Genomic DNA, 25,635 nt, shown 5'->3' with positions numbered 1-25,635 from the left:
ATAAAGATTGTCATTTCTTATTGGTTATGCGATCAATCAGTTAAGATGGTTTTAGAATTCTTAACAGATATGCACCAAACATTAGGTACACAAAAAATACAACTAAAGGTACACTTACAGAATAACACTGGAACAATAATAGTGAGAGACTTCAATACTCCACTCTTATCAATCAATAGATTATCCAGACAAAAAATAAACCTCAGAATTAAGTGACATCATTAACCAAGTGAACCTAATAGATATCTACAGAATGTTCTAAGTACTATAGAACACACATATTTTCAGCATCCATGTAACTTCCTCTAACATAGATCATGCATTAGGACCCCCAAACAAGTCTTCATTATCAAAACTCTCTCTCTCTCTCTCTCTTTCTCTCTCTCTCTCTCTCTCTCTCTCTCTCTCTCTCTCTCTCTCTCTCTCTCTCGCTCTCTCGCTCTCGCTCTGTGTGTGTGTGTTCATGCACATGTGCACATGCAGGCATGTAGATGTCACAGCATGCACATGGAAGTAATGGGACAACTTTGGGAAGTCAGTTCCAACCTTCCATTGGAGTCCCAGTGATCAAACTCAGGTCATGAGGCTTGCCTTGCAAGAGCTTTTACCTGCTAAGCCTCTTACTAGCCCACAAAGCAAAGCTTAACAAATATAGGAAAATTAAGCTGATTCCTCGTGTTCCATCTTATCACAACGGAATAAAGCTAACTCCAGCTTCAGGGGATCTGGTGCCCTCTTCTGGCCTCCATGGAAACCTGTACATATGTAGCCTATATACACACAAACACACAGATACAAAAGAAATAATAGTGATAAATATCTTTAAAGTTTTTTGACCAATAAGGAAAAGTAATTTCTTTGTCTATGCATTGTTCTGGTATAGTGTGTATGCATCCTGCTAGGAGGTTTTCTACTTTGGATTACAATGTCTACTCAAAACTGTCACTTCACTATACTCCAGATCAGTTGGATGGTATCACTCTGGTAGTTTGAATGTAATTGGCTCCATAATCTCATAGGGAGTGGCACCATTAGGAGGTGTGGTTTTATTGGACAGAGTATGGAGGGGACAGGCTTTGAGGTTTCCTATGCTCAGGATACCACCCAGTGTCTCAGTTGACTTCCTGTTGGCTGCAAGATGTAGAACTCTGTTACTACTCCAGCACCACATCTGACTGCATGCCACCATGCTCCTGGTTATGATGATAATGGACTGAACCTCTGAAACTGTAAGTGAGCCCTGCTGATGAAATGTTTTACTTTATAAGAGTTGCCATCATCTTGGTGTCTCTTCACAATAATAGACCCTAAGACAGAAGTTGATATTAGGGACTGGGGTATTATTGTGATAGGCCAGACCATGTTTTTGTTTGGAGTATTATGGACTTTGGTACTTTGCATTAGGAAAACAGTGGAATTCTTTAAGCACTATTTAATTGGCCATACTACTAGGAGCATAGAAGACAGTGCTGCTGAGTATGATTTGATGAACTGTGGGAGACTACTTCAACAGGTTCCAGAGAAGAAGAGTTTTAGTGTATTGCCTAGAGATCATTCTTGTGATATTTTGGTGAGGTGGCTGGCTGCCTTTTGCCTGTGTCTGAAGAGTCTGTCTGAGGCTAAAGTGAAGAATTTTGGATTAATTCCACTGGCAGAAGAAATCTCAAAACAGCCTAATATAGACTCTACTTTATGGTTACTAGTTTTAACTCTAATGAAGATATATAATGAAAAGAGGCAAGCTGAGCAAGGAAAATATTTGAAGAGAAAAAGAGCACCAGAAAGTGGAATGGAGCTAAGTTCTGTGTTCAAGGAGATAAACAGATTAAGAATCAGGGCAAGATCCTACTCAGCTAAGTTTCTAACTTGTGGAAAGAAACTAAAGAAAAGCTTAGATCCAGGTATGGTGGGGCACACCTTTAATCCTAGAGCCTGGTAGTTCTCTGAGTTTGAGGCTAGCTTCTTCTAGAGATCCAGTTTCAGGACAGCCAAGCTTAGACAGTGAAGGACAGAAAGCTGATGAACATGTAATTGAGCAAAGGGGTCATGTTCTAACCCCAGTAAAAAAATGATTCTGGCTTGAGAGTTAAGGATAGAAGAAACAGATTATGGAATTTGCCTTCATGCCTAAAAAAAATCCTGCTGAGGCCAGGAATGTGTCAGGAGTGTCCCTGAATGGAGACCTAGTAGAGAGGCCATTGTGTGAAGATATGAAATTGAAGCCTGAATTGCTTTGGAGAACCTAAGATGTTAGAGATGCCAGAGTCATGGAATACCTCCTGACAAGAGGGAGTAGAACAGGGAGTAGAACCACCCCAAGAGAAAGAAGTGTGTTTCAGTCAGCAAAGCTGAACAGAGCTGGAGATCCAAAGAGCACTTTGACATCAGACACAGAGATGCAGAGTTTGGAATTTGTCTAGCTGGTTTTTGGTCTTGCTTTGGTCTAGTATTTCCTCACTGTGCTCCCTTCTGTACATTTGGAATATGTTGGAAGTATGTTATCTACTTTTTTATTTTGATTTTGTAGGGGATTACAGTTAAGAGATTGTATGAATCTCAGAAGAAACCTTGAACTTTGGACTTTTAAAAATTGTTGAGACTGTGATAGACTATGGGGGATCTTTGAAGTTGGACTAAATGCATTTTGCATTATGATATTGTTACAAAGCTCATGGGGGCCAGGAAGTGGAATGTGTTAGTTTGAAAATAATTAGCCCCCATAATCTCATAGGGAGTGGCACTTTTAGGAGGTGTGGCTTTGTTGGAAAGGGTATGGCCTTGTATGTGGAAGTGTGTCACTGTGGGGGCAGGCTTTGAAGTTTCCTATGCCCAGGATATGGCAGTCTCTCAGTTGACTTCCTGTTGCCTGAAAGATGTAGAACTCAGCTACTACTCTAATACCACATCTCACTACATGCCACCATGCTCCAGGTCATGATAATAATGGACTGAACCTTGGTTAGCAAGCCATCCTAAATAGTATTTTACTTTATAAGACTTGCCATGGTCATGGTGTCTCTTCACATCAATAGAAACCCGAGGTAAGATAATCACCAAGAATACTTTTATGTTGCTGTGATTGTTTGAATGGGAAATGGCCCCAATAGGCTCATGTTTTTAATCAGCTGTCCCCCAGTTTTTGGTGCTATCTGAAGAAACTATAGATCTTTAGACTGTGTGTTCAGTTTGACTTCCATCTGACATAGCAATGTATTAAAACAGGCTAATATCTATCTGTTCAGTTGCATAAGATAAATTCTGTACAATTTTTTCCTTCACACTTAAATTTATTTTTAATATTCTTTATAGTTTCCATTATTATTTTTGTCTTTTTATTTATTCTGTTCTCATATAATACATCCTGACTACAGCTTCTCCTCCCTTCAATTCTCCCAGTACCCCCACCTTCCCTCTCTCCCTGATCCACTGCTCCTCCATTTCCCTTCAGAAAGGTGCAGGACTCCCCCTGATATCAACTGAACATGGTATAACAAGACTCAATAAGACTAAACACAAATCGTCATATCAAGGCTGGATAAGACAACCCCGTAGGAAGAAAAGGGTCCCAAGAGCAGGCAAAAGAGTCAGAGACACCCACTCTCCCATTGTTACTAGTTCCACAAAAGCCCAAGCTAAACAACCACAACATAAATGCAGAAGACCTAGTTCAAACCCATGTAGGCTCCATGATTGCTGCTTCAGTCTCTGTGAGCTTAATTATAGGCCCTGCTTAATTGATTCTGTGGACCATGTTCTCCTGGTGTCCTCAAACCCTCTGGCTCCCATAATCCTTTCTCTGCCTCTTCCTCAGGTCCCCCAAGTTCTACCTAATGTTTGGATGTGGATCTCTGCATCTGCATCCATCAGCTGCCAGAGGAAGGCTCTCTGATGACAATTGGGTTAGGCAACTGTCTTAGGGTTTCTATTGCTGTGAAGAGACACTATGACCACAGCCACTCTAATAAAGGAAAACATTTAATTGGGGCTGGCTTCCAGTTAGAGATTTAGTCCATTATTATCATGACAGAAAGCATAGCAGCATGCAGGCAGACATGGTGCTAGAGAGATAGTTGAGAGTTCTACATCTTGATTTGAAAGCAGCAAGAAGAGACATTCATGCTGGGCATGGCTTGAATGTGAGACTTCAAAGCCTGCCCCAGTGACACACTTCCTCCTACAAGACAATACCTACAAATAGTGCCACTCCCTATGGGCCTGTGGGAACCATTTTTATTCAAATCACCACAGCACTGATCTAGGAGTACAGGAGAAAATCATTACAGATCATTTCATTGAGGTTTTTTGTTTGTTTGTTTTCTTTGTCTTTGTTTTTGTTTTGTCAGTCACTATTGGTTCTACTTTGGTCTCTGGGCTATCCAGCTTCCAGTTTCTGACCATCCAGGCAGTGCAGGCCTGGGCTCCCTCTTGTGGCATGGGTCTCAAGTTAGATCAGTCATTGGTTGGCCACTCCCACAAGCTCTGAGCCACCACTGTCCCATCACATCTTGCAGGCAGGACAGGTTGTGGGTTGAAGGTTTTGTGGCTGGGTTTGTGTCCCACTCCCACCATTAGAAATACTCTCTGGTTGCAGAAGATAAACACAATTCAGGCTCTGTATCCTCCATTACTAGGACTCCTTCCTAGTGTCACTCTCATAGGTTCCAGGAAGTTTTCACTGCAGTAGGTTTCTGTCCCACAAATGCCCCCCAATTCCAGTCATCTCTCCCCATACTCTGGCCCTCTATCTCTTCTTCCCCATCCTGATCCCTCCTGTTCCCATCCCCACCCATCCCACACCCACCCACAAAATGTATTCTATTTCCCATTCCGAGGGAGGTGCATACATCACCCCAGCACCCTCCTTGTTACTGAGCTTCTTTGGGTCTATGGATTATAGCATGATTATCTTTTACTTAACAGCTTATACCCACTTTAAGTGAGTGCATACCATGTTTTTCTTTTCCTTTTTTTATTATTAAGAAATTTTCTATTCATTTTACATACCAACCACAGATCTTTCCTCCCTTCTCCCACCCCCCAGCCTTCCCCCCAACCCACCCCCATTCCCACCTCCTCCAAGGCAAGGACTCCCGTGGGGATTCAGCAGAGCCTGGTACATTCATTTGAGGCAGGTCCAAGCCCCTCCCCCTGAACCAAGGCTGTGTAAGGTGTTCCACCATAGGCACTGGGCTCCAAAAAGCCCACTCATGCAGCAGGGATGGATCCTGATCCCACTGCCAGGGGTCCCTTAAGCAGGTCAAGCTATACAACTGTCTCACCTATGCAGAGGGCCTAGTTCAGTCCCATGGAAGTCCACAGCAATTAGTCCACAGTTCATGAGTTCCCACTAGTTTGATACCATGTTTTTCTTTCTGGGTTTGGGTTGCCTTTTTCAGGATGATTCTTTCTAGTTGCATCCATTTGCTGGAACATTTCATGATATCATTTTTAACAGCTGAGTAATACTCCAATGTGTAAATATTCCACATTTTCTTTATCGATTCTTCAGTTGAGGGACATCTAGGTTGTTTGCAGTTTCTGGCTGTATGAAAAAACAGATATGAACATAGTTGAGCAAGTGTTATTTGGTAGGATGGAGCATCCTTTGTGTATATGCCCAAGAGTGGTATAGATGGGTCTTGGTAGATCAATTCCCAATTTTCTGAGGAACCGCCATATTGATGTCCATCATGGCTGTACGAGTTTGCACTCCCACCAGAGGAGTGTTCTCCTTGCTCCACATCCTTGCCAGCATGAGCTGTCACCTGTGTTATTGATCTTAACCATTCTGACAGGTGTAAGATGGAATCTCAAAATAATTTTGATTTGCATTTCCCTGATGGCTAAGGATTTGAACGTTTATTTAAGTATTTCTCACCCATTTGATATTCCTTTTCTGAGAATTGTCTGTTTTGATCATACTCCAATTTTAAATTGGATTATTTGATTTGTGAATGTCTAGTTTCCATTTCATATGGAAAAACAAAAAATGCAGGATAGCTAAAACAATCCATAACAATGAAAGAACTTCCGGAAGTATCACTATCCCTGAATTCAAGCTGTACTACAGAGCTATAATAATAAGAAACTTCATGGTATTGACCTAAAAACAGATGAATTGATCAATGGAATTGAATTGACAGCCCAGACATAAATCCACACACCCACAGACACCTGATATTTGAACCCAGAAATGCACAATGGAAAAAAGAAAGCATCTTCAGCAAATGATGCTGGTCTATCTGGATGTCTGTACATAGAAGAATGCAAATATATCCATATTTATCATCCTGCACAAAACTCAAGTCCAAGTGAATCAAATACTTCAACATAAAACCAGGCACACTGAACCTGATAGAAGAGAAAGTGGGGAATAGCCTTGAACACACTGGCATAGGAGACAGCTTCCTGAACAGAACACCTATAGCACAGAAACTAAGACTGACAATTAATAAATGGGGTCTCATGAAACTGAAAAGTTTCTGTAAGGCAAAGAACATCAACAATAGGACAAAACAGCAGACAGAAGAATGGGAAAAGATTTTTAACAACTCTATGTCCAATGGAGAGCTAATGTCAAAATATATTAAAGAACTCAAGAAATTAGACATTGTGTACAATTTAAGACTAGTTATAATGTTCTTCTGATTTTTTTTAACTGTGAAACTTCTATGACTAAGTGAAGTTTTGAAACTAATGTAATAGGAACTAAAATAAGTGCTGATGGCTGCTTCGAGCCCAGATCTGACCTATGAATGACAAAGGCTGTTGCTCATCATTGCATTTGGTTTGCAGCTTTTCATGTTCTGACCATCCAGTTTATTGTTACTGTGAGTTTGAAGTAAACACTTCACAAAAAACCTGATAGTTTCTTAGAAATTCCTACTAAAATAAAGTCCTTTTGTTTCATATATTTAATTTTGTTTCAGATTTAATATTCACTTTTTCTAATGTGTTGATGACTCAAATATTAGAATTCTGCCTAATTTGTGGATTTTATAGCTGTTCTAATTAAATGACAATTTAAGAGGTTTTGAAGTGCTTTGTATAAATGTTTACTTTTATTAACAGTTAATTAAAATCATTGTCATTTCAATTTAATGTTTTTCTTTTATTGAAAATTGATTTTTTTATACAATATATTCTGATTACAGTTTTCTCTCCTCCAACTCCTCACAGTTTCTTCCCACCTCCTTTTTCACCTGAATGGATCTTCACATCCTGTCTATCTCTTGTTAGAAAACAAAGTTATCTAAGGAATAATAATAAGATAAATTAAAGTAAGATAAAACAAAACCAAACAAGTTGGAATAGGACAAAACAAACAAACAGAAATGTGGTGATATTTTATCTGTGCACCCCAATAAAGTTTATCTGAAGATCAGAGGAAAAAGCCAGCCACTACCATAAACATAGAGGTCAGGCAATGGTACCACATGCCTTTAATCATATCACTCAGAAGGCAGAGATCCATGTGGATCTCTGTGAGTTCACGGCCACACTGGGAACAGAGCCAGGAGTGGTGGTACATACCTTTAATCCCAGCAGTAATCATAAAGGTCTAGAGGTCTGTAAAGAAGACAGGAAGTGACAGAGCTGGGCAAGAAGAGGAAGTGATGTAGCTGGGTGGAGAGAGGAAATGAGATGGCAGAACAGAAAGGCATATAGGCATGAGTATACAGGAAGTAGGTCTCTGTGGCTGAGGATCTTCAAATGGTAAGAATGTGGCTGGCTTCTTTCTGCTTTTCTGATCTCTCGGTTTTAATCCCAATATTTGGCTCTGTATTTTTTAATTAATAAGACCATTTAGCATTTTGTCTTACACAGAAGAAAAAAGAGCCAAAGAAAAAGCAGGAGAAACATATATAGATGCAAATACAGATATGTTTGTATACACAGGAATCCCTTAAAAGCACAAAACTGAATGCCATAATATAATATAACAAAATATGTATACAAAGGACCAGTGAGGTTAAAAAAAAGTCACAATATAACATTATGAGACAAAGAACCTCCAAAGATGCCACTGAGTTCATCTTGTGTTGGCTATCTGCTGCTGGGCATGGGTCCTACCTTTGAGAGTCGTTTGTTTACCCAGTGAGACCTCTTGGAAAAAACTAATTTTTTATTTGCAAGTAGTTATCAATTGGATATAGCTGGTTTAGAGGTGGGGCATATGTCTATTTCTCCTTTCAGTTCTAGAACCCTGTCTGGTGTGGACCCATGCAAGCCCTGTGCATCTTGCCCCAGTCTCTATGTGTTCATATATGCACCATCTTTTGTGTTCAGAAGGCCTTGCTTCCTTGTTGTCCTTCATCCCCTCTGGCTCTTACACTCTTTCTTCCTCCTAACCCACGGAGTTGCCTGAACCCCAAAGGAGAGATTTGATGGAGACATACCATTTAGGGCCAAGTATTCCAAGATCTCCGCATGATGTCTGGCTGTGACTCTTTGGATTTTTTTTCTATATACTGCAGGAAAACACTTTTCTAATGATGGCTGAGCAAGCCACTGAACTATGAGTATAGAAGAATATCCTTAAGATTCATTTTATTGCTACATTCTTTTGACAGAACAGTACTATAGACACAGCAATAGCCTGGGTTGTTTGGAGGATCCCGTGGGATCCCTTTGAGCAACAACTCAGTTTAGATGTAACCTATTTACAGTACTGGAAGTGTCATTTGGTCACAACAGGTGTCCAGTTTGGGCTCTGTCTCTCCTGTTCTCCTGTTATTTGACAATTTAGATGACTTCCTAGTTGTTTATATTTTAACAAGTCTCTACGGTATTAGGTTTCCATATTACCCCTCAAATGACCCCTAGTTTTAGCTGCCCCTCCCTGTATTCCTTGCCTTTCTGCCTTTTCCCTCCCTCTCCATGTTTGATCCTTGAGTTCAAGTCTCACTCTTCACCCATCCACAACTATCTACTCTATTTTCCCCTCTATAGGGAAATCTCTCCCTCCCTAAGAGTCCCTTACTCTATACCTAATCTCCGTGGTTATACAGAATGAGCTTGGTTATCATAGACTTAACAGCTAACACCCACATATAATCAAATACATACCATATTTATCTTTCTGGGTCTGGGTTACCTCACTCATGATGATTATTTCTAGCTCCATCTATTTTCCTGTAGATTTCATTTTTTAAATTGCTAAGTAATATTCCATTATGTAAATGCACCACATTTTCTTCATTCATACATCCCTTGATGGACGTCTAGATTGTTTCCCATTTCTGGCTATTATCAATAAAGTAGCAATGAGTATGGTGGAGCAAATGTCTCTAGAGTAAGGTGAAATATCCTCTGGGAGTATGCTTAAGAGAGATAAAGCTAGATATTGAGGTAGGTCGATTTCCATCTTCCTGAGGAAATACCACACTGGTTTCCATAGTGGCAAAACAAGTTTTCAGTCCCATCGTCAATGGCTAACTGCTCCCCTTACTCCACATCCTTGCTAGCAGGAGTAGTCACTTGCTTTGTTTATCTTAGTCATTCTGACATATATAAGATGAAATGTCAAAATACTTTTGATTTGCATTTCCCTCCTGACTAAGAAAGTTGAACATTTCTGTAAGTGCTTCTCAGCCATTGGGGTTTCCTCTTTTGGGAATTCTCTCTTTGGATCTCTACCCCATTTTTAATTGGTTTATCTATTGTCTTGAAATGCACTTTTTTTTAGTTCTTTATATTTTTTTATATTAGCCTTCTATCTGGTGAAGAATTGATAAAAAAAAAAAAAACTTTTTCTATTCTGTAGCCTCACACTTTGTCCAAATAATGGTTTCATTTATTGTACAGAAGTATTTCAGTTTCATAAGGTTCCATGTATTAAATGTTATTCTAAGTGCCTGTGCTATTGGTGTTCTGTTCAGGAAGTCTTTTCTGGTGCCAATGAGTTCAAGATTATTCAACACTTTCTCTTGAACTGGGTTCAGTGTATCTGGTTTTATGTTGAGTTATCCACCTAGAGTTTATGGAGAGTGATAAGTATGAATCTATTTGCACACTTAAATATATCCATCCAGATTGACCAGCACCATTTTTGTGATGATGCTGTCTTTTTTCCAGTGTGCATTTTTGGCTTCTTTATAAAATATTAGGTGTTCATAGATGTGAGAATTTATGTCTGGATCTTCAATTCAGTTCCATTGATCAACATGTATATTTTTGTGCCAATAAATGCTGTTTTGTTTTTTGTTTTTGCTATAGTTCTGTAGTACAATTTGAAAACAGGGATGATGATACACCAGCAATTATTTTATTGTTCAGGATTGATTTTTGCTATCCTGATATTTTATTTGTTGTTGTTCCCAGATGAAGCTGAAAATTGTCCTTTTAATATCTGTGAAGAATTGTGCTGGAATTTTGATGGGTATTGCATTGAATCTGTTGATTGCTTTTGGTAGTATAGGCATTTTTACTATATTAATCCTACAGATCCATGAGTATGGGAAATCATTCCCACTATATCTTCTTCGACTTTTTTTCTTCAGTGTCTTAAATTTTTTTCCATACAGGTCTTTCAATTGCTTAGAGCTACCCAAGATATTTTATATATTTTTAGGTTATTTGAAAGCTGTTGTCCATGATTTCTTTCTCAGATCTTTTGTCATTTGTATATAGGGAGGCTAATGATATTTGTGTGTTAATTTAATTCCCTGGTAAATTGATGAAAGTGTTTCTCAGTTGTAGTAGTTTTATGGTAGAGATTATAGGGATATAGGTATATTAATAAAATCATCTGCAAATAAGGATATTTTGACTTCTCCCCTTCCTGTTTGTACCCCTTTGATCTCCTCCAGGTGTCTTATTGCTCTAACTAAGACTTCAAATACTATGTTGAGTAGATATGGAGAGATTAGATGACCTTTTCTTGTTCCCGATTTTAGGGGAAATGATTTCAATTTCTCTCCGTTTAGGTTGATATTGCCTGTGGGCTTGTGTAAATTGCCTTTATTTATGTTGATGTTTGTTTCTTGTATCCTTAATATCTCCAGGACTTTTATCATGAAGGAATGTTAGCTATTGTGAAGTCCTTTTCTGAATCTAATCAAATGATTATGTAGTATTTGCCTTTCAGTCTGTATGTGTAGTGGACTACATTTATTGAGTTACATATATTGATCTGTCCCTGCATCTCTCGGACGAAGCCTACTTGATTATATTAGGTGATATTTTGGTGTATTCTTATATTCTTTTTTTGCTTATTATTTTTCCTTTTACATTCCAATCACAGTTCTCCATCCTTCAACCTCCTCCTGCTCCCCTCCCACATTCATGACACCCCACCCTCATCCACTCCTCAGAGAGGGTAAGGCCTCCCATGGGGAGTCCACAAAGCATGGCCTATTAAGTTGAGGCAGGACTAGGCCCATTCCCACCCCCCACCCCCACATCAAGGCTGAGAAAGGTATCCCACCATAGAGAATGGGCTCCAAAAAGTCAGTTTATGCACCACGGATACACCCTGGTCCCACTACTAGGGGCCCCATAAACAGACCAAGCCACACAACTGCCACTCACATTCAAAGGACCTAGTTTGGTCCCATGCAGGATCCCCAGCTATCAGTCCAGGGTCTGTGAGTTCTGACTAGCTTGGGTCAGCTGTCTCTGTGGGTTTCCCCATCATGATCTTGACCTCCTTGCTCATATAATCCCTCCTTCTTCTTTTCAATTGGACTCCAAGGGCTTGGCCCAGTGCTTGGCTGTAGATCTCTATATCTGCTTCTGTCAGTTACTGGATAAATGTTCTATGATGACAATTAGGGTAGTCACCAATCTGATTACAAGAGAAGGCCAGTTCAGGCACCCTCTCCACTATTGCTTGAAGTCTTATCTGGAGTCATCCTTGTATTCCTTAGAATTTCCCTAGCACCAGGTTTCTGCCTAACCCCATAATGGCCCCATCTATCAAGATGTCTCTTTCATTGCTCTCCTCTGTCCCTCCCCCAAATCGACCATCCCATTCCCTCATGTTCTCATCCCCCATCCCCTCCACTCTTCCTATCCCACCCCCAGTTTACTCAGAAGATCTTATCTATTTCCCCTTCCTAGGGTAGTCCATGTGTGTCCCTCTTGGGGTCTTCCTTGTTACCTAGTTTCTCTGGGGCTCTAGATTGTAGCCTGGTTACCCTTTGCTTTACATCTAATATCCACTTATGGGTGAGTACATACCGTCTTTGTCTTTCTGGGTCTGTTTTACCTCACTAAGGATGATTTTTTCTAGTTCTACAAATTTGTCTGTAAATTTCATGATGTCATTGGTTTTTTGTTTGTTTGATTTTTACTGGTGAGTAACAATTCATTGTGTAAATGTACTACATTTTCTTTATCCATTCTTTGCTTGAGGGGCATCTAAGTTATTTCTAGGTTCTGAGTATTATGAATAATGCTGCTATGAATATAGTTGAGCAAGTGTCCTTGTGGTATGATTGACTATCCTTTGGGTATATGCCCAAGGGTCTTGAGGGAGATTGATTGCCAATTTTCTGAGAAACCACTATACTGATTTTCAAAGTGGCTGTACAAGTTTTCACTCCTATCAACAGTGGAGGAATGTTCCCCTTACTCCACATCCTCTCCAACATAGGCTGACATCAGTGTTTTTGATCTTAGACAATTTGACAGGTGTAAGATGGTATTTCAGAGTCATTTTGATTTGTATTTCCCTGATGACTAAACATGTTGAACAATTCCTTAAATGTCTTTTGTTCATTTAAGATTCTTCTGCTGAGAATTCTCTGTTTAGATCTACACCCCATTTTTTAATTGGATTATTTGGTATTTTGCTGTCTAGTTTCTTGAGTTATTTATATATTTTAGAGATCGTCCCTCTGTCAGATGTGGGGTTGGTGAAGATCTTTTTCCATTCTGTAGGCTGCCATTTTGTCTTATTAATAGTGTCCTTTGCCTTATAGAAGCCTTTCAGTTTCAGGAGGTCCCATTTATTAATTGTCCATCTCAATGTCTGTGCCGCAAGTGTTGTATTCAGGAACTAGTCTCCTGTGCCAATGAGTTCAAGGCTACTTTTCAGTTTCTCTTCTATCAGGTTCAGTGTAACTGGATTTATGTTGATGTCATTGATCTACTTGGACTTGAGTTTTGTACATGATGATAGACATGGATCTATTTGCAATCTTCTACATGTTGACATCCAGTTATGCCAGCACCATTTGTTGAAGATACTTTCTTTTTCCATTGTACATTTTTGGCTTCTTTGTCAAAAATCAGGCATTCATTGATGTGTGGATTTATGTCGGGTTCTTCAATTTGATTCCATTGATCCATGTGTCTGTTTTTATGCCAGTACCAAGTTGTTTTTATTACTATAGCTCTATAGTAGAGCTTGAAATCAGGGATGGTGATCCCTTCAGAGGTTCCTTTATTGTACAGGATTGTTTTAACTATCTGGAGTTTTTTTCCATATGAAATTGAGTATTGTTCTTTTGAGGTCTGTGAAGAATTGTGTTTGGATTTTGAGGGGGATTTCATTGAATCTGTAGATTGCTTTTGGTAAGATTGCCATTTTTACTATGTTAATTCTACTTTTCCAAGAGCATGGGAAATCTTTCCATTTTCTGATGTCTTCTTCAATGACTTAAATTTTTGTCATACACATCTTTCACTTGTTTGGTTAGAGTTACACCTAGATACTTTATATTATTTATGACTATTGTAAAGGGTAATGTTTCTCTGATTTCTTTCTTAGCCAGTTTATCATTTGTATATAAGAAAGCTACTGTTTTTTAGTTAATCTTGTATCCTGATACATTACTGAAGGTGTTTATCAGCTGTAAGCATTCCCTGGTGGAATTTGGGGGGTCATGTATGTATACTATCATATCATTTGCAAATAGTGAAAGTTTGACTTCTTCCTTCCCAGTTTGTATCCCCTTGATCTCCTTTTGTTTTTTTATTGCTTTAGCTAGACCTTTGAGTACTATATTGAATAAATATAGGGAAAGTGGACAGCCTTGTCTTGTTCCTGATTTTAGTGGAACTGAAAAAGAAAATGTAGTACACTTACACAATGGAATATTACTCATTGGTAAAAAAACAATGACATCATGAAATTTGCAGGCAAATAAATGGAACTAGAAAACATCATCCTGAGTGAGGTAACCCAGACACAGAATGTCAAGCATAGTATATACTCACTTATAAGTGGATAGTAGATGTACAGCAAAGGATAACTGTTGGGGAATATTGTTTTAAAGTGTGTTGCATTTTTTTCCTACTGCTTTTGTTAACACTTCAAAGATGTGTTTGATCAAGTAAAATTGTCTTGCTGAGTTAGCAAGTAGCTGACAGAAAGTGGTAGGAGGAAACCAAATGTAGGAAGGGTTTTTAAATGGGGTTAAGAGAAGGATGCTGGGGCTTTTTTTTTGGAAGATGCCAGCAAAGGGAGAGGATTAGCTGCTTGCTATTCAGCCTCTCTGAGTGAGTAGAATTTCACCCACACTGTTGAATTGTGAGTTCTATAAATTTAGATAAAATTCCCTTTAATAGCTTTGAAAGAGTCAGTGCCTGAGGGAACAGAATCCCCTCAGGCTGTGGCCCTTGTTGCTGAACCACTCTGATAGCAGCAGAGTTGCAGTTGTTATTAGGACAGCCTTTGCTGAAGGAACAGCCACTTTAAGAAATAAAAAACAACAACAATTGGTGCCCAACGGATGGTAGAACCACAAGGACTCCAGCTGGCTCTGCTGCACCTGCCATCTGGACTTTCCACACTAACAATTGGCTGCTCCTGGCCTGGAGAAGTCAACAGTATTGGTAAGAGATTCGGAAAATCCTTTAGGAGAGTAGGAGAGAATTAAATGATATTGAAAAGATTTTTTTTCTACACTAAGAATGGGAAACCTAACAATGCAGGGTGCTTGGGATCTCTATACTGCTAACTTAGAAGCAGAATATGGGAAGATAAATGACTTAACTAACACTGATTTTAATTACTGTTGGTATGGTAATTAATATCCTATAAATAATAGCCTTAATGGGATTTTTTTGTGCTAAATATGACAAGTGGATTAATATGATGCAGGCCTTGGAAAGATATAATAATGAAAAAAGTAAAAATGCTCAGACACAGATAGAAATTTAGAGCAGAATTTACCACACCATTGCATTGTGCAACTGGAGAGGAATGGCCTAAGTTTATTGGAACACTAACTTTAATATATCCAGTTACTATTAAATGACACCAGATGATATATCCCCAAGGCTATGCACAAGTTAATTGGAATCCTGTGGGTATGTTAGACATAAAGAGATTTAAGGAAGCAGTAGTTTCATATGGTATGCATTCATTCTTTGTAAGATGGATGTTAAATTTATGGGCAACTAGGAATAAAATTATTCCACAAGACTGGAAGGATTTAGTTTAAGCAGTATTAGAAACTGGTCTTCCATTACAAAGGAGAACTTGGTGGATAAAGGAAGCTAGTGCCATGAAACAATGAGGTAGGGCTAGAGGTCATGAGTTTTCCCAAGACAAAATTCTTAGTGAGAGTCAGTATGCTGATTTGCAGAGACAGTGTATGTTGGATGATAACACCCTGATTCTATGTTGTATAGCAGGTTTGAATGCTTGAGACAGGGTTGAAGAATCAGGAAAGAGGACTTGTATAATATTATACAAGACCCAAAAGATGCTTTCACTGATTTTTTACACAGATTAACATCAGCTGTAAATAGAATGATATCTGATCCAGACACTAGACAAATAATAATTCAAACTTATCTTTTGAAAATGCTAATGCAGAATGTGATAGGGTGATGAGGCCTTTAAGGGCAAGATCAGCACCCATAGAAGAATGGATCAGAAATACAGTCAAAATCTACTCCTATGCTTCTAATGATGATTCTTGGATAAGAGCATTGCTTTCTAAAATATGAAGAAAAATCAAAATGTTTCAATTTTGGTAGACAAGGTCTTCTGAAAAGAGAGTGTAGGCAAGGTGCTTGTAGAAACAATGTTTATTCTAGAAATAAGTCAAACAGAAGGCCCTAGCCTTCTGGTGTATGCAGAAAGTGTGGCAAAGGCTAGCATTGGTCTAATGAATGTAGGTCAGTAAGGAACAAGCAGTGTAATACTTTGCCATTGGGAAATTCCCTGTGGGGCCTCTCACAGGCTCCAATATCAAATGTAATTCAATCATTCCCTGCCAGCATTCGGGGAAATCCTCCACAAAATGATTACATGATTTAATGCCTGTTGTTAAAAACCATACTGATCTGGATGCCAGAACAGCTTTAGAAGAGAAAACAAAATTTTTAGGAGAAACCATAAAGCAAATATTTTGGCAAACTTCTATAAAGGACCAAAGATCAAAGTTAAACATTTGAATAAATGGCATAGAAATTGAGGGTTTGTTAGACAGGGGTGCAGATGTAACAATAATTGCACCCAAATCATGGCATCCAGATTGGCCTCTTCAGGAAGTAAATGTTCAGCTTTTAGGAATTGGCAGTTTGTCTCAAATAAAACAAAGTGCAAGGTGCACTGAATGTATAGGGCCAGAAGGACAGAGGAAAAATAAAACCACATGTGGCTAATATAGCAATAAATTTATGGGGATGTGATTTAGTACAGCAATAGAATACTCAGATTAATATCCCTCAGTCTCAGAAACAAACTATAAAGTAATGAATGCTTCTGAGAGAAATATCAAAAAATACTATGAAGGGTAGTCACAGACCATTCAAGCTGTACATAAGCAGGGCACAACGGCTGTTGGTATTTTAAAGGTACCAATAGCCTTTGTAGGTGAGTGTGTTACAACTCTGGGGGAAAGGTTTACTGACTGTTTGGGAGTCAGGTGACACCTTGAGCTGCTAGGACAGCTCTGACAGCTGGAGCTGCAATGGGACAGCTCAGCCCTGGAGGGTAAAGTAACCTGACTGCCGAGAGAGTCAGGCAATACCTGGAGCTGCTAGGACAGCTCAGCTCTGGAGGGAAAGGTAACCTGACTGCTTAGGAGAGTCAGGCCTGGAGCTGTTAGGCTAGTTCATCAGGGAAAGTTATCCTGACTGTTTGGGAGTCAGGCTATACCTGGTGCAATGGGGGATGGTCTCCCACAGGATATAGCAATCCTGTTCCTCTCCTGGAGAGCCGCTACAGCTGAGCCCCCACTTAAGGGGGCTTCCGAGCAGATCTCTGCTTCTTCTCTGGCCTTTTTTGCTTCTTTTGCCTCACTCTGCTAAAGGGGAAACTCCTGCAGAAATGTAGCAATTTCCTCCTGCTCTGACGAAAAGTTGTTAATTTTTCTGCTCCTCCTTGCTCATCCTCCTAAGGGACATCTCAGCAAGGTTTTTCTGTTCAGTTCACCCTTGCTCAGCCCCCTAAGGGATGACTCAGCCAGGTTTTTTTCTGCTCAGTCCAGGTTTTTTTCTGCTCAGTCCACTATAGGATGTCTTATCAATCTTCTCTGTGCTGATGAATGAAGATCTTTACACCCAAGACTCTTTTGAGAAAGATTTATTTGAGAAGGAGGAGTCCAAAAGAGTGGCTGCCTCTACCAGGGTGGAGAGAATACTGCCAACTGAACAGGCGGGGTGGCTTATATAGGATATTTTGGGGGTGGACTTCCTCCAGGGAGAAGATTTTCTGTCCATGGATTGGTTAGTTTTTTTTCTGCTCAGAGATTGGTTAGTGTTGTGGGTTAGGGGCAGAGATGGCCCTGATTTCAGAGCCAAACTGTGTTTCATTCACTGGCCTTTCTTAGCTTTTTTACTGTAATTCTAAGGCCAGGGCACATTTCTTTCACTGGCTCTGATTCTGGGGACAAAATGTATTTCTTTGCTACTGGTTTCAGAGTCAGGGCATGTTTCTTTGGTTCTGAGTTTGGAGATAAATTGTTTCTTTCTCTAGCTCAGGTCCCAGATTCAGGCTCTGTTTCTTTCCCTGGTTCTGAGCTCCAGGGTCAGGGTGCTGAGTTTCCTGCTCTGTGATTGGTTGGTTTTACTGGTCAGGTGGCCAGGGGCAGAGATGGCTTTGATCTCAGAGCTAAACTGTGTTTCTTTCACTGGTCTTTCTTAGCTTTTTGACTCCCAATTATAAAGCCAGGGCATATTTCTTTCACTGGCTCTGATTCTAGGGACAAAGTGTGTTTCTTTGGCACTGGTTTCAGAGTCAGTTATGTTTCTTTGTTCCTGGGTTTGGGGATAAAGTGTTTCTGTCTGTGGCTCAGGTCATAGATCTAGGCTATGTTTCTTTTCCTGTCTCTGGGCTCCAGGGTCAGGGTGGGTTTCTTTAGCCAGCCCCCTTTCTCCCTGCATCCCTACCTTTAGAATTGTTGACTGACAAACCTGTTTGAGTAGAACAGTGGTCTTTGACATCAGAAAAATTACAGGCCTTAGAACAGCTGGTACAGAAGCAGTTAAATACTCAGCATATTAGAGAATCAACCAGTATCTCCTGTATTTGTTATTAAAAAGATATCTGGGAAATGGAAAATGTTAAGAAATCTAAGAGCTATTAACAAGGTGATTCAGCTAATGGGCTCTTTACAGTCTGGAATTCCTCTGCCTTCTCCACTACCTAAAAGATGGCCTATTATTGTTATTGATTTAAAAGTCTGTTTCCTCACTATATCTTTACAAGAAAAGGATAGAGAAAAAATTGCCTTCATGTTCTGTACTTATAATAATTCTCAGCCTGTTAAGAGATATCAATGGAAGATTCCCCCACAAGGGATGTTAAACAGCCCCACCTTGTGCCAATATTTTGCATGCCAGCCATTGGAAATAATATATGTACAATTTCCTCACTCACAACCATTGGAAATAATTTATGTAAAATTTCCTCAATCTATAATTTGCCATTATATGGATGATATTTTACTAGCTGATTCAAATGCAGATACTTTAGAGAAAATGTTTGAAGAAGTAAAGAAAATTTTGCCTTTCTGGGGATTACAAATTGCTTCTGAAAAGTACAAAGAGGAGATTCTATTAATTACTTAGGATATAAAATAGGTTTACAAAAAATTCAAACCCAAAAGGTACAAATCAGGAGAGATCAATTACAGACTCTTAATGACTTTCTTAAATTGTTGCCCATCTACATGGCCCTCTATTGGAATAAAATATCAAGAACTGAGTAATTTGTCTCAAACCTTAAAAGGTGACAAGGTCTTAAATAGTCCAAGAGAATTATCAGATGAAACTGAGAGAGAATTGGCTTTGGTGGAAAATAAATTTCAGGATGCACATGTGGATTGTTTGGATCTGGAGCTTGATTGCATTCTGGCTATTTTACCCTCTACACATTCCCCCATAGGTATTTTAATGCAGAGGGAAGATACTATCTTAGAGTGGACATTTTTACCATACAAACAGAGTATAAAATTAAAGACATATGTGGAAAAGGTTTCTGAGTTTATTCTAAAAGGAAAACTAAGACTTCATCAATTGACAGGAATGGACCCAACAGAAATTGTAGTACCTTTTACTAATGTCTAAATTGCTTCATTATGGGCAGAAAATGAAAATTAGCAAATACCTTGCAGTAATTTTTTGGGAGAGTTAATTAACAATTATCCAAAAAGCAAGAGATTTGAGTATATATATATATATATATATGCTAATTGGATTTTAGTTCATATAGTAAAAGGTACCCCAATTTCTGGACCCCCTACATTCTATATGGATGCAAATAAGTCTAGAAAGGCAGGTTATAAGTAAGGAAAAATAAGTAAAGTGGCTCAAAGCCCTTATGATTCAGTTCAGAAATCAGAATTATATGCTAATCCCATGGTATTGTTAGATTTTTTCAGAACCTCTTAATATAATTACTGACCTCAATATGCAGAAAGAGTTGTCTTACATATTGAAACTGCTGAATTTATTCCTGATAAGTCAGAATAGCTTCATTATTTATACAATTACAGGAAATAGGCAGGAATAGGAATCATCCCATATATATAAAACACAATAACACATATCAGATCCCATATACCCCCTGCCAGAAGAGCCACCTGATATGGGACAGAAGAAAACCAAAATTTAGGGACTTTTCAATTGCCAATAATCTCATAATCCTTTGGTTTTATTTTAACTATTTAATACCATAAACAGGGGTTGCCAGGCCCTCTAGCACAAGGTAGTGATAAAACTGATCAGTTATTAATGGAAAATGTGCTGAAGGCCTCAGAATTTCATAAAAAACACCATTTCAATAGCAAGAGTTTAAAACAGGATTTTCCCATCACTTGCCAACAAGCCAATGAAATTATAAGAAAATGTTTTACTTGTTCCTTGTATAACCAAACTCCACTACCTGCAGAAGTAACCTAAAAGGTACTCAAAGAAATGAAATTTGGCAAATGGATATGTTTCATTTCGCAGTATTTGAAAAATTAAAATATCTACACAGTACCATAGATACATATTCCAGATTTCAATGGGCAACTGTTTTGAGTTCTGAAAAGTCTGATTCGATAATTATACATCTATTAGAAGTCATGGCCATTATGGGGATACCTGTACAAATTAAGACTAACAATGCTCCAGTATATATGTTTAGTAAAATGAAACAATTTTTTCAATATTCTAAGATAAAGCATATTACAGGTATACCATACAACCCCACAAGACAAGCAGTTATAAAAAGGTCTAATCAAACTTTTAAAAAATGATTAATAAACAGAGGGAAGTAATTAAAAACACCCAGAGATTGATTACACATTGCATTATTAACTTTAAATCTGTATATTTTAAAGATGTATTAAATTCAGAATGGAAATCAGGTTATGTGCTATGTTGGGGAAGAGGGTTTTGCTTTTGTTTACAAAGGAGAAGAAAAACTATGGATACCATCGAGATTGATAAAGAATAGATTTGAACAGGAGAGCCTTCCTGATGAGGAGAGGAGATAGCTAAGAGTTAAAGTAGCCTACGGTATAGTATATTTCCAACAGGATAAAATTTCATTAGTCTTTCTAAAGATTTGTTTGTGTTGTTCTTTATAACTATAAAGGCAAATGGTCTTTTTTAGGCCCAATTTAATTAAAATTTAGGGTTGGAGCATGGCTGTCTCCTCTAAACCCAAGCATGTTTGTTAAAGGATAGTCTGAAATTTCTGTCTCATGTCAGAAGAGCCACCTGATGTGGGATAAAAGAAAACCAAAATTTGGGGACTTTTCTATTGCCAATAATCTTATAATCCCTTGGTTTCGTTTTAACTATTTAGTACTTTTCATAGACATAAATATTAACTCTGAATTTATAAGATTGTGCTGTATGTGACATTTAAAATGTTTAAGTTTTCAGCATTGAACTATAACCAGTTGTAACAGTGACCTTGGTGTCTCTAATAAAAGATGTGGCCCCACAATGATGATTGTACAGGTATTGTGGTAATACCTATAAGGGGACAAGCATCACGAAAAGATCAGTATTGGACTACAAACTGCTTAGGACAATTCCAAATTTGCTTGCTATGAAGGTCCAGCCTCATAGGATACTTTAGCCTAGGATTTCAGATAATCTCTGCACTTTCCCATCAAACAGAGACTGGACAATGAATGTTGCATCTGGTTTTCTCAGGACTTGGCCAATATTTCAGTTTCTTTCATGGTATCATTGTCCCCAGACAACAGGAAATAATTTTAGGGACACAGTGCCTACATTCCTAAGTGATGGGGAGAATGACATTTGGCCATTTTGTGTGTTATGGATGATTGTCATCATTAATGGGAGTTATTTATTAATTGTTACTGGTATTGGCAAGAGAGGAAATTATACAAATGATATTACATTCAGGGATCTCTTTGCAAAAAAGAAAGTGAAGGGGGGTATAGGAATGATAAGATAGAAGGGTAGATTATTTAGTCTAATTTAAATAATAGGACAGATTATTGAATCTAATATAAGGTAAGGGACATCTACTTATCTCTACTATTTTGTATTTGTAAGCACTTTTATATATTGACACAAATTTAAGGTAACTTTAGTTACCTTAAATTTGTGTCAACACACTGTATGTATGTTTCACACTGTATATATGTTTCTGTTCTTGTTTGGTGGATTTTTGTATATTGACAAAAATTTAAGGTTATTTTTATTACAACATATTTTATGTATGTTTCTATTTTTGTTTGAGGTATTGCACCTGTGCAGTTCATTTGGAAATGTAGGGTGAAGTTCTAGTTTTCAAAAGCAATATTACTATAAACTATATAGGATAATCAGGAAACATAGGTTAGTGGTTAGTTATTTATAATAATCAAATTTGTTGATATATTAGGTATGCTTTCCAAACCATATAGAAATATATTTTAGATAGATAGATGGTCTTCAAACCTTTCAAAGACTTACAGAATATGACATTTAAAATGTTTTGTTAACTTAGGGCTTTTCATGACAATGAGACACATCTGCTCCTTGCAGCACTAATTTACTTCAGAGAGGATGGGCATTGATGAAATAACTTTTGGAGTTTGCTTTCAGTGTGGCAAGGCTAGCCATTTGGGCAAGAAGCTGTTCTTGCCTGGACTGCTTGATGGTCCTGGACATGCAGGACCCACAGGAAAGTGACTGCTGAGCTTTTGCAGTTCTTTGGGGTTCCTGCTTCACAGAAGAAACTGTTGGACCTTCTGCAGGACACAGAGGAAAGTGACTGACAAACTTTGCCAATATAGATGGGACAGCTTTTCAAATTTCCTGCTTCATTGAAAAGTCTGCCAGAAACTACGGGCCTGTAGGCTAAAGATGGATGCTCCAACATTGCAAAGGAACTTTGGGTGATTGTCCTGGCAGTCAGATGTCTCTGTCATTTCTAGAGTTTTGGAAGTTGTTTGCAATGCGCTTCTTGTTTACTCAAATAGTATTATCCTTCTGGGGTCTCTGATAGAGTTGCAGACTGGATAGTTGCAGCTTTCCTTAGATATCATAGAAAGTAAATTAGATATAAAATTTTGGATTCACTACGATAGGATAGATTATGGAGTATTTTCTTTAAATTTACCAGACACAAATTAACTGGAATTCAGTACATTGTGAATGTAATCCTTACTTGATCATTGTTCTTATTGTATACAGTCTTACTGTGCTAAAGTTAAAACGTTTCACTTTTATTTAGACAAAAAGGGGGAAATGTTGGGGAATATGATTTTAAAAAGTGTGTTGTATTTTTTCCTACTGCTTTTGTTAACAATTCAAAGATGTGTTTGATTAAATAAAATTAGCCTGCAAGCAGGAGGCTGAGTCAGCAAGTAGCTGGCAGGAAGTGGTAGGAGGAACCATGTGTAGTCAGGGCTTTTTAAGTGGGGGCTGAGAGAAGGATGCCGTTTTTTCTTTTTTGGAAGATGCCAGCAAAGGGAGAAGATTAGCTACTTGCTATTCAGTCTCTCTGAGTGAGCAGAATTCCACCTAAACCATTGAGTCGTGAATTCTTTAGCGTTAGATAGTTTCCCTTAGTAGCTTTGAAAGAGTTGCTGTGGCCCTTGTTGCTGCACCACTGCTGATAACAGTGGAGTTGCAGTTGCTGTCTAGACAGCCTTTGCTGAAGGGGCAGCCACTGTAAAAAAAATAAAAAGCAACAGATAACCAGGCTACAGTCCACAGCCCCAGAGAAACTAGGTAACAAGCAGGACCCTGAGAGGGACACATGGATTGCCCTGGGAAGCAGAAATAGATGAGATCACCTGGGTAAACTGGTGGCAGGCAATGGATCAGGGATGGGAACATGAGGGATCTGGATGGGCGAGTTTGGGCAGGGATGGAGATAGAGGGGGCCATTATACAGTTAGGGAGAAAGCTGGTGCCAGGGACATTCCCAGGAATCCACACGGATGACCCCAGGTAAGACTCCTAGCAATAGTGGAGAGGGTGCCTGAACTGGCTTTCTCCTGTAATCAGATTGGTGACTACCTTAATTGTCATCATAGAACCTTCATCCAGTAACTGACAGAAGCAGATGCAGAGATCCACAGCCAAGCACTGGGCGGAGCTCCTGGAGTCCAATTGAAAAGAAGGAGGAGGGATTCTATGAGCAAGGGAGTCAAGATCATGATGGGGAAACCCACAGAGACAACTGACCCAAGCTCATGGGAGCTCACGGACTCTAGACGGACAGTTAGGGAGCCTACATGGGACTGACCTATTCCTCCTGCATGGGACTGACCTAGGCCCTCTGAATGTGGGTGACAGCTGTGTAGCTTGGTTTGTTTGTGGGGCCCACAGCAGCGGGATCAGGATCTGTCCCTAGCAACTGATCTGGCTTTTTGGAAACTACCCTATGGTAGGATACCTTGCTCAGCCTTGATGCAGGGGGGAGGAGCCTGGTCCTGCCTCAATTTGATATGCTATGCTTTATTGATTCCCACGGGAGGCCTTACCCTTTCTGAGGAGTGGATGGGAGGGTCAGTAGAAAGGAGTGTGGGAGGGAACAGAGGAAAGGAAGGAGGAGAAACTGTGGTTGGTATGTAAAATAAATTTAAAAATTTCATAATACAAGTAAAAATGAGCTTTGGCTCTGGCACTCAATAACGGATATACACACGATCCGGAAATGACTCCACTGTGTCTGCAAACAAAAGAATGAAACGAGCATCACAAAGTGATCTTGCAATCTCATCTTCCTTTTAGCATCATTCAACATGGCTGAGATACAGAACTCATCACTAAGGTTAATGGATGCGCAGGAAGGAAATGAGTTCCATCCATCTGCTGTCAGTGGGCTATAAAAACACATGAAGTACCTTTAACATAATATAGGAAATCAGAAGCAATTATGCTGAGGGAAATAACTCAGACAAGGATAGACAAATGCCACATGGTCTGAATCCCATGGAATCTTAAAAGACCGCTGCACTCATGAACTCCTAACAGCTGTGGTTACCTGCAAAAGACCTGTACTAGGTCCAGCCAAACAGAATTCCAGCATGAAGAGGGCAAAGACTACAACTCATATCCCTCACTGGGGAGCTATTGAAGTCAAAGTCTGCTGGGGGAGAGAGGCAGAGGATGTAACACCTGGTTGGTTTACCATGCTCCAGTGTATGGCTGCACACCCATGAGTGGGCCCCAGCACTCATATTCAGTTAGTTATAAAAAGATGAAAAGAAAGTGAAGTTTAGAGGGTCTGAGTGGTGGGAGTGGATCTCAAAGCAGTTAAGCGGAGGAAAGAGGAGAAAGTAAAATACATTACATGCAATAGACATGTTTTATAGATGGGTGTGGTGGCTCTGTTGTTCATGCTGAAGCTGGAGAAGTTCTGGGCTCGAATGATTCTTCAAAACCTCCCCAAACTGGCAGCTGTGGTAGCTATGCATTATAGTTCAGGTTCTGTGTTCTCTAGGAGTCTGGGCAGCATCTTAGCATCTACCCACTAGGTAAAGCACAAACTCTCCACTTGTAAAACCCTGCATGTACTCCATGTGGCCAAATGTCTCATTGAAGATTGAGCTTCTCTGGAGGACAAATTCTAACCTGTAGCTTGAAGAATGAGAGCATTTTTATTAACATTTCTCAATTCATCACTTGCCCTCTCAGAGTACCATTTCAACTTTTTAAGTCTATGAAAACTATTTATTTTGAATATAAGCCTACAGCATCTATTTCAGGGCAGTCTCCCATCCAAGTTCTATATAGATGTGATTCTGCTTAGCTTCTGTGAACAGA

The sequence above is a fragment of the Peromyscus californicus genome, unplaced genomic scaffold (assembly GCF_007827085.1).
Source record: "Peromyscus californicus insignis strain IS unplaced genomic scaffold, ASM782708v3 Scaffold_1__1_contigs__length_55948999, whole genome shotgun sequence".
NCBI classification, from domain to species: Eukaryota; Metazoa; Chordata; class Mammalia; order Rodentia; family Cricetidae; genus Peromyscus; species Peromyscus californicus.
Note: the sequence above shows the minus strand (reverse complement) of the source record.